The following is an 11,397-nucleotide window of genomic DNA, read 5'->3' on the forward strand; positions in this document are numbered from 1 at the left end:
ACAACGATTTTCTGAACAGCGCCAGCCAATCATTTGAGGATGCTCTGCCCATTTAACCAGTGAAGGAGAAGAGTGCACGATTTCTGCCAATGGAATGAATCCAGTTGTCGTCTAAATAATTTATAGCAACAGGTGATGTGGATGATGTTGCATGTCTTTGATCCTTCACAAGTCAATAATGAGTGGAAGTGATCGGGAAACATCATAACCACTTCCAATTTGGAACGTTCTTGGAGGTGGTGGTGGAAATCAGTGATTGCACATGCAATGGAGATAGTAGGGGCACTTATGCCATCCAAAGCTTTTTGAGTCCTCGGGCATTTTTCATTTCCATAGCAGGCAAAGGGGAAGGCCCTACCTGTGCATACATATGGATGACTTGTTGGATTGCAGTCACATCTAGCAAATTAGCTCATGCAACTGTTATTCACGCTCTGCTTGTGAGATTTCCCAGGGGAATTGGGCTGCCCACTGTTATAAACAGGAGACTGCGCTAGACAGATTGTTGGGCTGATCTAGCGAAGCTCTTTTTTCATCCTTATGTCATTTAAGTATAGGTACTGCACGCACTGTGAAGTGAAACTAGGTATCTAAAGAAAAGAGAAACCTAATCTCCTTTGGCTCTTGACCCGAGCTCAGGTTTCACCAGCATCTCTGTCTTTTATTATTTATGAGTTCATTTGCATTTAATGACAGGCTTTTATATTTATAGTCTCTTTTTATTTTATGACCATTTGCTCGCATGAATTAATAGCCTGTTAATGTCTTCTATTTTCAAAAGTTATGGGCACCATTAAATAAGTTAATAAGCTGTGTTTGACGCTCTTGGGTGTGTGTCATTCAGCAGGTCTATGCGTACCTTGGGTGTGTTAAGTTCCAGACGTACGCATGCTGAAGGGCACTTCTTGCTGACAAGGTATATTTTTCACCTTTCTGTGCCAGGTGAGATCTTTCTGTCTTGGGCGAAACCTGTCCTCATTTTGCTGTCCACCGTCATAGCAGGCACATGGGATTTGGTATAGCACTGCCACAATTAAACCACCCTTCTCCCAAAAGTAATGGCCTTGAACTTTTGTGCGATCCATGCATGTGCGTCTTCATTCTCCTTCTTGGAAGGAGCTCCCCTTGCATAGAATGTAAACATCTTACACAATTAGAAATTGGGGCATGTCTGTAGAAGTGTAGGAAGAGATTTTAAAAAGGAAAAAGAGTGGCTAAATGTAAGTTAACAAATGGTGTAAGGAAGAAAAAGTGCACATCTCTTTGAATGCAAACCTGAAGCACACAACTTGTGCGTTATGGGGAACAACTATATAATGGGTAGGCAAACTAAGGCCCGGGGCCCAACCGCCTTCTAAATCCAGCTGGGAATCAGCGTGTTTTTACATGAGTAGAATGTGTGCTTTTATTTAAAATGCATCTCTGGGTTATTTGTGGGGCATAGGAATTCGTTCTTAAAAATAATAAAAATAGTCTGGCCCCCCACAAGTTCTGAAGGACAGTGGACCGGCCCCCTGCTGAAAAAGTTTGCTGACCCCTGAACTATATTAAGCACAAAGCTCCATATAGCTATCAACATAACAGAAGACCAGAAACTGCAAAGTTGTATCATGACCACTGTTTGATGGGAGTGCTGTTGATTAATGCTCTGGAAACAAAGTAGTTCAAAAGAAAAACCCACTGCCCCAGTTTTGGAGTTATTAAATTGCTATCTACTATCCACAAGAACCTCATTTTTAATGCACAAGCAACTAATCTTTACTTTAAAGTAATGGCTGCTCCAGGCAAAGGGCCTTCTCAGTAGTGGTGCCCTCCCTGTGGAACACCCTCTCTTCAGATGTCAAGGAAATAAACAACTACCAGATTTTAGAAGACATCTAAAGGCAGCCCCGTTTAGGGACATTTTTAAGGACTGGTGTTTTTATTATGTTTTTAGATATGTTGTAAGCCTCCCAGAGTGGTTGGGGAAACCCAGCCAGATGGGCAGGGTATAAATAATAAAATTGTTGTTGTTGTTCCAGACTGTTGCTATTTTGGGGTGGGATTTATTCATATATGGGTAAAACTCAGGTTATGCAATAAAAATTGATTTGGAGCCCTGGCAATACGATTTAGAACTTCAGCAGTATGAGCTCATTTCAAGATAAATATTATAAATACCTAGTAATGGTGAATTCATGCCCAGATAATGTTGAAAGTGTACCTACAGTCACAGACTACAAAATAAATAGGATTTGGGGTGATCCACTTGGAACAAAAATCACCTTTTACACAGGATCACCTGAAGTGAATCTAGCACACTGACTGTCTGGAAAACTCATTCCCTGATACTTCCACCACACACCTGTCTGTTTAGGGTGTGAATGGTAGACTTTTGGTAATGTGACAAGCCTTTCCTTAGAAGCAAGTTATACTGAAACTAGTGATATTTGCTTTGACGTACATAGATATGTTCCGGAGAAGCCTGTTGTGTAAGCAATAGCTTACCATGTGCTAACTTGCTCCCGCTGCTTTCCCTCTAATGTTCACCTCAGCTGCTCTCACCACTAAACCATTGACCTGCTTTTTAAAGTAAAAGTAATTTGATATGTCAGCACTGGGAATTACTGTTAAGGAAATTAAGAACAAACCTTGGGTGTTCCGGCGGATGAGATGTATACTGTCAAGGGCCTTGTGGCCACAATATTTACGCTTGTGCTCACGCCTTGTCCTACAGGAGTTTCAGATGTCAGCACAAATCTCTCTCTCTCTCTCTTTCTTTTTGCCACATTTTGTAGTACAAAAATGCCAAAGATTTTCATTTAAAGAAATGGAAGTGAGAACACCCAAGACGTCTGAGTATTGCCCAACTGTGGATTTTGCAATTATTCTCCTTATGGGCCTAAAAACAACCTTTGCTTTTTCTGTGAGGGAAGTTAGTCTGCTAGTGCGTGAGGTCTTTTTGTAGGCTTCATGGTGCTCTGAACTTGCAGTTGTATATATCAGCACCATAATTGATTCTCTTATTTTTTGTGTGTGGAGGGGTGCGGGAGTTAAATTGAATTACTGAGTGTAGGGGAAATTCTATTTAATAAGCAGCAACAAACTGGACACCGGTAAGAAAGTCCTGTGTGGAAAATACCACACTGACTAGAAATGTGATACGTTGCAAGAGAGCTGCAACGTTTTAACATCGATATTGCAGCACTTCAAGAGACTTGAAGAGCAGGCGAGGGACGACTGAAGGAAGAAAAAGGAGGCTACACATTCTTCTGGAAAGGTCTATCTGAACAAGAACATCGAATACATGGGGTAGGCTTCGCTATCGAAAAGGACCTTGTGAAGCTTCCAGAATTGGCTTCCACAGTCACTTACGGACTCACTGTTAAAACCGTGTTTATGGAAGACAATCTTTCTCGGCTACAAGTGATCGCCAAAGAAGAAGACACCCATTGAGAGAAACTTACAGAAATCTGGTGGGAAAATCCTCTCTGGGGAAAAATATCAGGGCATTTCAGCCCTTTCCAATCCAGGATGGAGCCTGAAGGCTCAAAGCCCTGTTCCATAACATTCTGAATCAAATCTAATTCTGATCCACACGCCCTTTTGGGGTTTCTAGACACAAGGTTACCTGTTGCTTGAGCTCTAGAATGCTGTACTTCATGATACAAGCAACACACAGTAATAGTAATAGTAATAGTAATAATAATAATAATAATAATAATAATAATAATAATAATAATAATATATTATTTATACCCCCGTCCAGCATTCAGTATGATTTCCGGACAGCTTGGGAGTCATATTTATTCTGTCCTTGATTTCCCCCCTCATCTATTTTGCTATACGAGAGTCTTCTACCCATCCGATGCATGCCACCTCCTTATAACATCAGAACAAAACAAAACAAAAAATCAGTTGACAACAATTTCCTACATCACAAGACAAAGGTTCATCATATCGCAAGGCAGTTGCCATGGCAAAAGCTTTGTGTTATTGCGAACCCCATGATGGTGATAATAGGAAATGATGTCAGCAACATACCTACCTAGAGCCCTTTATCAACAAGTATGTGCAAATAGAGCTCCTTCAGGGCATCTTTCAAGCTTGCTTTAAAATGAAGAGAAAGAGCCTGCCTTACAACAGAAGAAGAAGAGTTTGGATTTGATATCCCGCCTTTCACTCCCTTTAAGGAGTCTCAAAGCGGCTAACATTCTCCTTTCCCTTCCTCCCCCACAACAAACACTCTGTGAGGTGAGTGGGGCTGAGAGACTTCAGAGAAGTGTGACTGGCCCAAGGTCACCCAGCAGCTGCATGTGGAGGAGTGGGGATGCGAACCCGGTTCACCAGATTATGAGTCTACCGCTCTTAACTACTACACCACACTGGCTCTACTCCAGGACTACGCATGTGAAATGTAAAGTGCTGAATCAATCTTGACAAATAAAGGAGAGGGAAATGCAAAGCTATAGAAAGTAGCTTCAAACATAGCTCCTTAATAATCCCTGCTTATTCATCTTTGCAGAGGTGTGGGGGAGTTGAATCAATCAGAATTTTATAAAGTCCTCTGAACTACAATATTTTTAATCAACTCTTTTTTTAAAAAAACCTTCCTACATTAGAAGACTATAAAGGTAAAGGTAAAGGGACCCCTGACAATTAAGTCCAGTCACGAATGACTCTGGGGTTGTGGCGCTCATCTCACTTTAAAGGCCAAGGGAGCCAGCGTTTGTCCGCAAACAGTTTTTCCGGGTCATGTGGCCAGCATGACTAAGCCGCTTCTAGCGAAACCAGAGCAGCACATGGAAACGCTGTTTAGCTTCCCGCCAGAGCGGTACCTATTTATCTACTTGCACTGTGTGCTTTTGAACAGCTAGGTTGGCAGGAGCTGGGACCGAACAACGGGAGCTCACCCTGTTGCAGGGATTCGAACCACCGACCTTTTGATCAGCAAGCCCTAGGCTCTGTGGTTTAACCCACAGTGCCACCCACGTCCTAGAAGACTATAGAGATGCAAATATTCATTCATAGTTGTTAACCACCCAAGATCAGCTACTGGGTTTTGCTTCAAGGTGTGCTATGCAGCTACATGAGTAAATCACCAAATTAAGATGGGCAGGGAACACTCGTTTTCCCACCCACAAAACCTCCACTAGTTTAAAACAAGATGAGTAAATAAGATGGGTAATTAAGTACATCTGTTCAAAACAACTCCAATCCAGTTAGGGGTAGGGGAGTTCTGTGAAAATGTTTTTTGAAAAACAAACAAGCGAATATCTACATCCATGTCCCCATGATGCTGCATAAAATGTTGCATGTCGTACTTCATAAAGCTGTTTATTACCTTTCTTCTTCTCCTCCTCCTCATCATACCAAGTCAAAACTGTGCATCTTTACTCAGAAGATACAGGACATTTCCAGGTGACCTATTTATTGAGTAGTCATCGTGTTTCGTATGCTCAAAGTCTGGGGAGAGGTGAGCCAACTGTTTATCGAGCATACATTCTGAAGTGTTTGCAAGGAGATGATACTTGATATCCCAGGCTTTCTGGAGCATTTTCTTGAGACTTTCCTTATGATTTTGGGGAAAGGAGGTACAGTGGTGCCTTTCCTTATGATTTTGGGGAAAGGAGGTACAGTGGTGCCTCGTAAGACGAAAAGAATCCGTTCCGTGAGTCTCTTCGTCTAGCGGTTTTTTCGTCTTGCGAAGCAAGCCCATTAGCGGATTAGCGCTATTAGCGGTTTAGCGGCTATTAGCGGCTATAAAAGGCTTAAGGGATTAGCGGATTAGCTGCTAAAAGGCTATTAGCGGCTATTAAAGGCTTAAGGGATTAGCGGATTAGCTGCCAAAAGGCTATTAGCAGCTTAGTGCCTTAGAAAAAGGGGGTGGGGAGCGAAACCCCCCCCCCCCCAGGAATCGCAAGACATTTTCGTCTTGCGAAGCAAGCCCATAGCAAATTCGTCCTGCGAAGCACCTCCAAAACGGAAAACCCTTTCGTCTAGCGGGTTTTCCGTCTTGCGAGGCATTCGTCTTGCGGGGCACCACTGTACCTTGTGCACCAAATCAACTTTAATTGCGTGACCTTAATTTGCCAGTATGTGGCTGTGTGCCACATTTCCCCCTCAAAGAATTCTGGTCACTGTAGATTGTTAGCAGTTTATGGGAATTGGAGGAGTAAAGTACGGTGCCCAGAATACTTTGGAGGTGAGAATGTGCTTTGAAATGTACTTTAAAGAGTGTGTATACAATCCGAAAACAGCAGCTCTCTGGAAGCGCCCATAGATATCTACCGTATATATTTCCCCCCATGGGCAAAAGAAAGCTGGGAGGCAATTGTGACTGGAAACACAGCAAAAGGGGAAAGGTAAAGCAGCTGGGTTGCCCCCCCCCACCATCAATGAAAATTTCTGCTTCAGATTCAGTCACCTCTCTGTTATTTGATCTCTTGCAGACTTCCAGTCACCCTCTGGCAGCTTTGACTTTCAGACACCAAAAATTGCATTTGTTTCAAAGGGAATGGAAAAAAACCCAACAACCAGGTTTCAAAACTTTGTGGAAAGCACATGAGGTTAGTGGAATAAATATTTGTTTCTGGATGGATCTGAGCAGAAAGGGCAACCCCATACATGTTTAGTCAGAAGCAACTCTCACTATGTTTGATGGACACGCTTCCCATAGGGAGTGTATTTAAAATGGCAGCTGCCTGACGTTCCTCACTGCATTATGCCCAGAGCCAGGTATTTCCTTAAAAAGAGAGAAGTAACTAAATATCAAACAATGGCAATTTGTTTGAAGCTCTTCTCATACTTTGTCCCAGCAACAACAATCTTGTGGAGCAGATTGGAATCATTGACTTATTGCAGATATGAGGGAGAGAACTCTGGCTGAGACATCTTACCTAAGGACATTTTTGGCATCCATCTGTCTTGAGAGACAATGGGAGTGCTCCTCCAGGGGTGAAGTCAAGCCACTGCATTAGCAGTGCTCTCTTCCACCATCTGAATCTGTTCAGAGAAGACATCTGGGCTAATCACTCCAAGCCCAGACTGTGTATTAGAAACACGACTAACCTTTTTTGCCTGTGTTTTCTTGCTGCTATATGAAAAAGCACATGAATGTGACCTTTGAAAGGTTTGAAAGTAAACCATTTTCTTACCAAACTATGTAGTTTTTTCTGTGCTAAAGTTGCTTTGAATGAGACTTAAAAGAAGGTGGCTCAGTTGGTTAGAGCGTGGTGCTGATAATGCCAAGGTCATGGGTTTGATCCCCATATGGGCCAGCTGCATAATCCTGTATTACAGGGGGTTGGACTAGATGACCCTCAAGGTCCCTTCCCACTCTACAATTCTATGATTCTTAAAAACTGGATATTTTAAAGGTATTTGTTGTTGTTTAGTCGTCTAGTCGTGTCCGACTCTTCGTGACCCCATGGCCCAGAGCACGCCAGGCACTCCTGTCTTCCACTGCCTCCCACAGTTTGGTCAAATGTTAGTAGCAGACTATATTTCCACATTTTACTTTGCTGCATGTATTGTGATTTTAAACCTCTGCTCGAGCTCTCTTATTGGAGAGTGCATGCCCCACGTCTAGATCCAGGGAATTCTTCTTCAAACCAATCATAACCGACAATAGCCGAGTGAGATTCGAAGCAGAGATATTCTTCATACTCCTAGTCCCTACGCTACACCAACTCTGTACCTAACAGTTCCTGTGTGGTGCAGAGGTTAAAGCAAAAGCCAAGTTCACACACACACCCCAGCCATGGGGGTGTTGGTACACCCCTGGGCAAGTTGGTACAATTTCTCAGCCTAACCTACCACACAGAGTTGTGAGGATAAAGCAAGGCATCGGCAGTGGGTTGGGGAGAGAGGATCAGTGTATGCTGCTGTGAGATTCTCGGAAGATGGATGGGATCAGATAAAGTTGGACTAAAGGAATAAATTGGTGAGAAAGTTCTTTCCAAAAGTGTTATGTGACACGCTGAATTCCTGTGCGGACTGCTCCACATGAGGATGTTTGACACAACTTTTGCCAAAGGAACTGGGCCAGTAATATGTGTCTCACCTGCGTTGCCTCTCGTCTCGCCTAACAAAGAAGCAGCCTGTCCTCTGAAACTCCTCTGTAATGAAGGGGAGGATCAGGTAGCACTGGAAATGCACACAAAGGGCAACTGATAACCAGGACTCCATGCAACCTGCACCACTCTCCTGCTCAGCCCCCCATTTTAATTCTGCTTCTGGGAAATCCAGTCACTACAAATGGTAAAACGGGAATTAAACACACTGGGCCGCATTTGTGCATTTCGTGTTACTTAGACTACTTCTAAGAGCCAGAAATTTACAGGAAAGATAACTTCATCAAATTTGGATCTCTGTGCCAATTTTCTCATTAGCTGGACTTGCTTCTTGCCTTAAAGAGGATATTTTGGTTCCAATCACAGAGTTCAAAAGGCTTGATTCAGGCTGCAAGTGGGCATCCTCTGTTGTCAGGATTGTAAAGCAGAATGGGTAGTAGGGCAGTTCAGCCCGTAGCTGTCAAGTGTCCCTTATTTGAAGGGACAGTCCCTTATCCCAGCGCCATGTTCCGCTGCTGTCCCTTATTGATGGATGTCCCTTAAATGTCCCTTAAATGATGTCCCTTAAATTTCAAAGGAAGCAGCTCCTCTCCTTCCCTCCCTGCTAGCCAGGGAGGAGGGAGGCTCCAACTGTGTTGCTTGGCTGTGTTGCTCACCCAATAAGAAGTCTAAGAACGACTGGGGGGTGGAGCTTGCATGCCTTGTGTGTGGCTAGTTAATGCAAGCTGAGGGGGTTTTTGAATGCTGGACGCCATTTTGTTGCACGTGCTGCTGCAAACTTTGCAGTGCAAAGCTAGGCCGGGGAGCCATCTTAAGTTGAGGCTGCATAGGCCTTGTGGTGCATGTGATTCAGATTCTATTCAGTTGAACCTCTGGTTACAAAGTTGGTTGGACAGTGTTCTCGAAGCTACCAGCATGAGTTTGACCAGACTGCAAGAGGACTGGAAGACTGGAGTGCCTGGAACAGGTGAGGCTGCAGGCCCCTTATTTTGGCTGCTGGTCCCTTATTTTCAAGGCCGCTGGTCCCTTATTTTCAAATCTGTAAGTTGACAGCTATGGTTCAGTCCACACTCACCCACCCACCTGGGACTCATTTTCTTATCTTTTCCACCCACGCCAGTGGCAATTATTACTGATCACCCAGCCTCATGGGGAGAAAAATGGCTGACAAACATTGTTTCATGGGGGGAGAGCTCCGCAGTGGCTAGTGTCTTTGGGAGTGGTAGGGCGGAAAGGCAGGTAGACCAACAGTAGGCATGGGCCAGAGTGAATGACAGGTAGAGCCATTTCATTCAAGTTTTGTCTCAATCCTACTGCTTGCTGAGTTCTACTAGGATAACACAAACTGAGCTCTATTAGGAGAACACAAACCCTAAGGACACTCACCAGCTAATCGCAGTTCCTCTTGCTTCATGGGAATCACAGATAGATTAAATTGTGGCCTGCCATGGCACGTAAACCTAGATATATTTAAAGTAGGAAATGCTTATAGATCCTCACGCTTATAATAGGATGCTTCAAATGCATCATCTAGTCATCACTTGCATCCGTGCCCCCAGACTGCCTGGTGAAAATAAGAGGCCCACTGTACTGTGGGTGCGAAAGCCCACATCTGATGTGTTCTATGATTAGAAACTGGATTTGTTTGGCTTGACTATAAAAACCACGAAGCTCTGCGCCTCGGGTCTTAATTTTTGTTCCACCACTGTACCATGAAACACTGAATCTGATTTTCGCGGTGAAATCGTCTCCATCTACGTTTTCGTACGGTAGCAGCATCATGAAACGTTGGATCCATGCCATATATATATATATATATATATATATATATATATATATATATGCCTTGAATTTCATGGGTATGCATGTGAGTCGTGGGTAGACAGCAGATCTGTATTGTCTGATCAAATTGCCTCTGGAAAGTCGGTGGAGATACTGCAAGGCCCAATACCAAATTTCTGTCTAGTGCTTCAGATGCACTTTTATACAGTGCTTTTTTCTTCTTCTTCTTTTAAAAGGTGCTGGTACTCACCATGAAGTTGTTACTGTAAGTGCCACACTTTTAGCATAGGCGGGGGGGAGGTGCCGTTACTGCATATCGTTGAGTACCTCCAGAAAAAGTGCTGCTTTTGTAGAATCATTGAATTGTAGAACTGTAGAATTGGAAAGGACCCTGAGAAACATCTAGCCCAGCCCCCTGCAATGCAGGAATATGCAGCTGTCCCATACAGAGATCAAACCTGCAACCTTGGCGCTTAGACAAATAATATGTTAGCAGTCTTGTGAGCTTTCAAGTTACACAGAAGTCTTTCAAAATTTCCTGTCTGAAGAAATTATTATTTGTAACTCTGTGGAATGTGACACCAATATTTGCACAGAATGCTTTCTCTGGTACAATTTTTTTTTAAAAAATTCTTAATAAAGAATTCTATGCATTCTTAGAAATCAACCAGCATCTTAGATGAGGACGATTAAACACAGTATATCGTCCACAATGATCTGGATAATTTCTTGTTCAAAGCCTGACTTCAGGCCAAGGCTATATATACAGTAAGTAACTCTAAAAAAGACAGAGAGCGCAGATTCTTCAAAGTCCATCAACTCCTCCTCCTGCCAATTTTAGCTTGAAGTGGTTGGCTTTGCTTTAGGCCCAAACCAATGACCCTGTTTCCTGCATTTGGAGCATAACTAACCTTGTAGCTGAGGGAGCTGAAAGGAGGCTGTTGCACAAACACATTCAAAACTGTGTTGAAATACTATATTCTTCTTGGATTGTAGAAATGTAAAAGTCATAGGAAGGGCAACAGCAGGGGTCGACTTGTGTAATCTTTCGTAATATGGAATCCTGTGCGAGGGCAAAATTTTGCACCCCCAAATGGATCTTCACAGTTATGGATCTTCTCAATTTTGCACCTGTCAGCTTGGTGACCTGTGCAGGGTTATGCCAACCTAGCAGTTCAAAAGCATACCAGCACGAGCAGATTACTAGGTACCATTGCGGTGGGAAGGTAAATGGCGTTTCCATGCGCTCTGGCACTCGTCACGGTCCTCCTTGCGCCAATACCTATTTAGTCATGATGGTCACACGACCTGGAAAGCTGTCTGTGGACAAATGCTGGCTCCCTTGGCCTGAAAGCAAGATGAATGCCACACCCCATAGCCGCCTTTGACTGGACTTAACACTCCAGGGGTCCTTTACCATTTTACCTGTGTGGGGAACTGCCAACACCGCCCTAAATATGGCGCTGGCAGCAGCTTGAATTATTACTAAGGAGGAGAAAGGCAGGTGGTAGAATTCACGAGGGTGGCTCCAGAAGGCACCCAGCCAATTCTTTTGTTATTT

General features: G+C 43.5%; 1 long non-coding RNA gene across 1 annotated transcript; it reads left to right on the plus strand.

The window, feature by feature from the left end:
* Nucleotides 1-4,637: 4,637 nt before the first annotated feature.
* Nucleotides 4,638-7,311, plus strand: LOC310673444. Its single transcript, XR_014509016.1, has 3 exons — nt 4,638-5,455; nt 6,432-6,548; nt 6,798-7,311. It is a non-coding gene; the product is annotated as an uncharacterized lncRNA (long non-coding RNA).
* The last annotated feature ends 4,086 nt before the right edge of the window (nt 7,312-11,397 follow it).

The sequence above is a fragment of the Podarcis tiliguerta genome, assembly GCF_965153285.1.
Source record: "Podarcis tiliguerta genome assembly, chromosome: 3".
Classification (NCBI taxonomy): Eukaryota; Metazoa; Chordata; class Lepidosauria; order Squamata; family Lacertidae; genus Podarcis; species Podarcis tiliguerta.